Raw genomic sequence first — 6,500 nt, forward strand, 5'->3', positions numbered from 1 at the left:
GTCCTCCATTTTTGCATCTTCACTTCTCTGTGGCACAGCTATCACTTTCACATGAGGTTTTTGTAGTGCATGAATATGGGACGGTGGTCCCGAAACGTTGTACAATGTTAATGAATAAATAAATAATAATTTATTGAAAATTATGGAAGTAATAAACCTCAAAAAATTATAAAAAATTGACTCACCAGACTTCCTAGAGAGATAATCCAGACTAAATTATGATATATAATTTGGATTTGTATATATATATCCTTGGAGTTTATAGCACATTGCCTTGCAAATCAGCTGCCCACTCCAAGATATAAAAAAAAAAAAAAAATACGATTACTAAAAATTTACCTCAGTCTAGAATCTTTAAAAATTTTATAGATTGAACAAACCACCCATATTTTCAAAATCCTCGAGAATAATTGGAGAGCTGATAAATTACGGGATTTACTTCAACCGAAGAGTTTGTACGTGTTAGATTCGGAAAAAAAACATTTGTTCGTCTTATACTAATATTTTTAAAGAAACCCTCAACTCTCTGACGAGTACTAATCATTGAAATGTGAAAACTGAAGAAGAGCTACAAAGATTCCAACCGATCAGTAATTTCGTCTCATTTACATTTTAAGCCCCCTCAGAACAAACATTTATTTTAGATAATATTATAAATATTGAGATTTTGGCCTGCCCGATTAAAATATAGTGCTGTTTTTGGCACAAATCTATGAAAAAAATTGATTAGAAATTGAGATGTTTTGATTAAAAAAAATATTGTTAGGATACTCACCAACAGAACGCTGGTTATTGAACAATTATTCCCTCGCCCGAAATATATACCGATCCTGAAATCCTTCACCCTGATAACCTTTTAGAAACAGCGATTACGACATAGCTTGGAAAATTCCAACAGTAATGAATATGTAGAAATATAAGTATTATTTTTATAAAATATTGCTTGCTGAAGTTTGATGTGTGAAATACACTGGTAAATTTTTAAAATGATAGAATTTTCTCCTTTATTTTTATTTTAGTAAAGAAGTTTAAAACAAATATTTTTTTAACGAAACTTTGCATTTATTTGTTACAACGAATCGAAAAAAAAAACTTATATTTTTAAAATGAATATTCTTTAAGGATAATTGAGTTTTTTTTTTCATTCCTTATTAAATGATTCACTTCACTCGTAAATTATTAGGTATATTAGAAACAATTCCTAAAAACGAGTTACATTCTTATCCTAATTTTGAATAGATACAAGTCCAAAAATAACAATGTAATAAAATCAGAATGTTCTTTGGTTTTTAGTTCTTTGTTGAAATCACTATCAAGCTAAATTTGAACTCAAAATCTACATATAAAATTTTGCAACCATTTTCGTATTAAAAAAAAAAATAACACGACAATGTTACAATAAAGTTTAGAAAATCATTTAGTACTGAATTTCTCTTTTTTTTCAGTCGCATTTTGAAATATTCTAAAGTCTGTTCTGATATGATAACTAATTATGTGATATCCTTTTTCAAGCTTTGAAATCAGACCTGAATACACTTAAAATCTTTTTTTTTCCAAGAGATGTGTGAAATAATTGTCAAGATAGTACAAATGGTCTAGAGGATATAGAAAAGGCAGTTATTTCACTCCAATTTTTAATTACTATATTGAAAACTAAGTATTACTACTAGTCAAAATTGATGAGTCTGCCAAGAATAGGTAGGGGGAATAAAAAATGGCGGCTGTTTTAGAACGTTAAAAGAAATGATTTTTCATTCCGAGTTCTATATCTTTGAAACTACCAACAACACCAGAAAACCTTAAAGAACATCATTTAAAGTGGAGTCAAATTGCTAAAATGTGAGCCCTAATAGAGCTATTTACGTTCAATAGTTCCCGAGGTTTAGCTTTTGAAAAATTAACATTTAAAAAAAATGCCTTAAAAAATCAGAAGTTAGGTAATCTATTTTGAGAAATCTATATCTCAGGAACTATTCGCCATACATGTATCTATTAGCACTTAAATTAACGCTAGTTTAATGAACTATAAAGTAGTTTGTAACGTTTATCTTCGTAGCAGTTATAATTGCGGAGTGCTAGAAACTTCAAAGCCCTTAATTGTGGTATGCGCCGCGTTTAAAACTTTAGAGGCTAAACTGCCCTAAGCTAAACTCAGTAGTATTATTTTGTATTATAGCAGCAGTATCATAGTAGTTTGTGATAGCATATCATAGTAGTTTATGATAGCAGCAGTATTATTTTTTATGATATTTGTTCAAATATATTTATTTTTAGTAGTTTGGACAAAGTTTCATGTGCAAAGATTATATTCTTGTGCAAATATCATAAAAACTAATACCCTTACGAAGATACGTGACATAAAGTACTTTATAGTAGGTTGAATTACCTTTATTTTGAATGCTGGCAGACATATGTACGTCTTATAGTTTATGAGATGTATTTTTTCAAATATCAAAAATTATATCCAAACAACTAAAAATTAACAATTTGTTAATATATTTTGTCAAATATCATAACAAATACTACTGCTACGAAGATAAACCATGAAATACATTATAGTACATTTAACTAGCTTTAATTTAACTGCTGGCAGACATATATACTTCTTATGGTCACTGAGATATAGATTTCTCAAAATGAATTCTAACTAACTTCTGATTTTTCAGTACAATATATATTCTTATGAAATGCTGATTTTTAAAAAGCTATATCTCGAGAACTATTAAACGTATATAGCTCTAATAGGACTCAAATGTTTGGAAATTTACTCTCCTTTAAATTACGTCTGATGTTTTCAGCGGTGTAGGCAGTTTTTAAAATATAGAGCTCAGAATGAAAAATTAATTTTGTTTTAACGTTTTGAAACAGCCGCTATTTTTTATTCCCCGTACCTACACTTGGCAGACTCACCAATTTTGACTAGTAGTAATACTTAGTTTTCAATAAAGTAATTAAAAATTGGAGTGAAATAACTGCCTTTTTTTCTGCTCGGTTACGTACTATATATCCGTATGTAAACATGTTGCTCTTGTACAGCCATGGAATGTTGCTCTTGTACAGCCATGGAATTTTCAATTATGCTGAACATGGAAGATTATTAGTAAAACATTGCAATATAATTAACTCATTTTGTCTAGCTGAAGGGAATGTTTCATGATTCATATTTCATGGGATCATATTATATAGTGAGCCATGAAAAGTATTTTTGAAGTGGGGATGGAAAATTGTCCGTTTTATTAACATTTATATCAAAACAGTTGAAACGTTATTCATTACTAATAACATGTATATCTATGGTGCATATAATTTGGTATCGTTATAGGCAAGGACACCCAGTTGGTCACCGGCATCGCCCCCCGCTGCTCTAGTGAGTATGTTCATCAAAATGAATTTTATTATATTATATATTATCCTTATAATATGACATCTAGGAAAGCGAATGAAAATATTTGTCTAGAGTTCTAATTATTAGTTATAAAAAAACAATAGATAAATAAAAAAAATTATTAAGGAAAAAAAATAAATATCCAATTCTAACCACCCGATCTATTCTTATTTAATTAAGGATCGTTATATTTTGATAAACTTGTAATCTTGACAGGAATAATATTTATATTCGTTATTCCCTACCAGGAGAAGTACTAAGAAACAAAACGTTTATTTTTTCAAAAGGAGGAAATGTTTATAAAAATTAGGTCGAAACGTCGGCATAAAATAAATAAAGATGGTTTTGTTTATTTATGTTGTTCTTTGCTCACAGCACCCCCCGACAAACTTCTCCAATTATAAAAATCGTTGAGTCGTCAAGAAAATCAATAAAATGTGAAAAATCGTTTCTATAATGTGCTAGTCCGTTTATGAAAAAATTGCTGTTACATCCCAGGCATATACTCTCATTAAATATACAATTTCAGTTTCGTATTTGAGCTAGGCAGCAGACACACACAGACCCTTTTGCGAGACTATGTACTACTTACAATATTACTAGAGTTCTAACAAATATTTTACAATTAATGGTGCTGAAGAAAATGAGGTGTAAGGAGGATGCAATAAAAACACATAAATTATTTACATAATACGTTACCTCAGTATTTTGAACGATGATTTTTTCAGTGTGAGGGCTCCTTAAATCACTAAAAACCTCAAATATTTTTAATGGTTTTGGACGATTTTCCTGTTAATGGTGTAGATAATGGAATAAACATAAAGAGCAAAAGCACTTTAGTATTAAATTTTTCAAATAAGAACCCTTCATTTTCGTTATATTGAGACATACATAAATGTAGATCATATGAAATTAGACTAACAAATTTTATTTGAAGATCTCAAGTTAACAGTTTAAAAAATATTATAATCAAACAGAGAAGGTAACATAAGAACATAGTGAACATTGAACTTTCTTGGAGTGATGCTCAGTGGTATAAAGTGTTAAATGAAGTGAAACCTCCAAAATAGAATGTGTCCACTTTCAATTCGTTTTTGCACATTTTTGATGGACCAGAAAAAATTAGCTTTATTGACCTTATTGATGAGACTATTTTCCTCTAGAAGTGAACATATTGGAGCAACTTTTGTAAGTTTCATTGACATATAAAGTCATGGACTTTGTTGATAAGTGCAACCAAAATAAAGTGAGAACAATGAACAAATTAACCACTATGGTTCAGAATAACAGTTTATTTATAAGAAAAATGATTTTAATGATGAACAAAACATGATTTATATTTTTATACCCGAATATAATATTTAAAAAACATTCAGCACCCTGAATAACACAGAAATTTATGAAAATTTAAACAATTTAGAGTTTTTTGCGAAATAATAGCATTTTCTCACCACGATGTGACATTAGTACGTCTAAGCCTACTAAGCCTTAGACAGTTGGTATCAGATGTGTTATCACATTCATATGACCTGTTCATATTTGTTTTGTCTATCTCATTTGTGTACTAATTAATTTAAATATAATAAGTTAATTTGCTTACAACATTTAGTATTATCTGACAAAGCATTAAGAGTCAAATAAACAAATTGTGATTATAAACCAGAAAAATAAGAATTTCGATGATCTGCAAACACCTAAACATATAATTATGTAACAAAGGAAATATAATCTGTTGCTGTAAAGGTATTATATAAATTACACTTTTTTTTAAATTTATCTATTGATATTTACAACTGTATAAAAAATACAACCAGTAAATTTGATCATAAGGACATAATGATATGATACACGATGTAGAGAAACTACCCAGTAGTAGAACTCTAAAAACAGTTTACAATATAAGGTCACGAGGCCATCTTCTTGTCAGGCGCCTCGGAGGATTGCCAGGAATGGAAGAGGAAGCAAGGTTAGAAACTAGTGGGTTTGGGTGGTTTGGGAGTCTTTTATGGAAGGAATAATATCGGGTACGGGCTAGATCGGTTACATAAGGAACATTTAGGTCTTTATGGATGGTTTTATTAGTAACAAAATAAGGAGCATTGAGGATTTTACGAAGGATTTTGGATTGTAAAGATTGGATACGAGAGGAATTCGAAGGTTTAGTGGAGCCCCAAAGCTCACCTCCGTATGTCCAGATGGGCCTTATTATTGTCATGTAGATCAGTCTTTTGTAATGAGTTGGAAGTTTAGACCGTTTGTCTAGTAAGTGCTGTAATAGTCGGAATCTGCGTGCAGTTTCCTGTCTTTTCAGACTTGTGTGAGGATTCCAGATTAGTCGTTTGTCAAGATGTAGTCCAATATAACGAATCTGTTCTACAGGGGTAAGAGCCACATTATTAAATTATACTGTAGGGCAGTCGGCAGGTTTACGACGAAGAGTAAATGTGATTTGTTGGTATTTATTTTTATCCTCCAATTTCGACACTATTCTTCGAGGCTTGTGATATAGGACTGGAGAGTTTGGTATGCTATCAAAGGGTTATTACTATTATTTATAGGATGGGACCGAGAATACTACCTTGAGGAACACCAGCGGATTGAAAATATAGGGATGAAAAGGAACCATTATGGTTTACTTGGAATAATCTATTAGTAAGAAAGGAACGGAAATTACACTTACCACAATAATTTGAGGAAATGCTAGTTTCTGCTGAAGTAGGGGTCCTAAACGTTTGTCGAGGTGAGTTATTTTCTTGATGATTCTGCTTGTCCAAAACGCTTCAACAATGTTTATTCAGTTTATAAGGTAAGGTAGTTGACAAGGAAGATGATCAGATAGGATGAGACTAACGGTATACTTCAGAGGATGGTAACCTCGTCCTACTATTGTACAAATGTTTTTTTAAATTAATTACAAATCACAACATAATCGCTGACTGGAATAGTGTTCCTGAATATCTCTTTGCAAACGTAAACTTTTTTTTCTATCCTTTTATTTATATTTAAAGTTGAACATTTTTATATTTTTTTAATACATTAAAAAAAATGAATCGAACTATTATTTAATTTAATTTTTGTAATGTAATCAATGCAATGTAATTATATATTGTAAGCA

The 6,500-nt window shown here is 30.2% G+C and overlaps 1 protein-coding gene across 3 annotated transcripts in view; it reads left to right on the forward strand.

The window, feature by feature from the left end:
* LOC106690889 (uncharacterized) overlaps positions 1 to 6,500 on the forward strand; it is a 36,241-nt gene that overhangs the window by 23,035 nt on the left and 6,706 nt on the right. Inside the window, exon 1 of one of the 3 annotated variants that reach the window (XM_067050049.1) lies at positions 3,026 to 3,371. The exons of the other annotated variants lie outside the window; for them this stretch is intronic. The gene's annotated coding sequence lies outside the window, so the exon portion shown is untranslated. Of the gene's footprint in view, positions 1 to 3,025; positions 3,372 to 6,500 lie in introns of those variants that run through there. 3 annotated transcript variants of the gene reach the window in all.

This window comes from Halyomorpha halys, unplaced genomic scaffold (genome assembly GCF_000696795.3).
Source record: "Halyomorpha halys isolate HHAL.00 unplaced genomic scaffold, Hhal_1.1 Scaffold1946.1, whole genome shotgun sequence".
NCBI classification, from domain to species: Eukaryota; Metazoa; Arthropoda; class Insecta; order Hemiptera; family Pentatomidae; genus Halyomorpha; species Halyomorpha halys.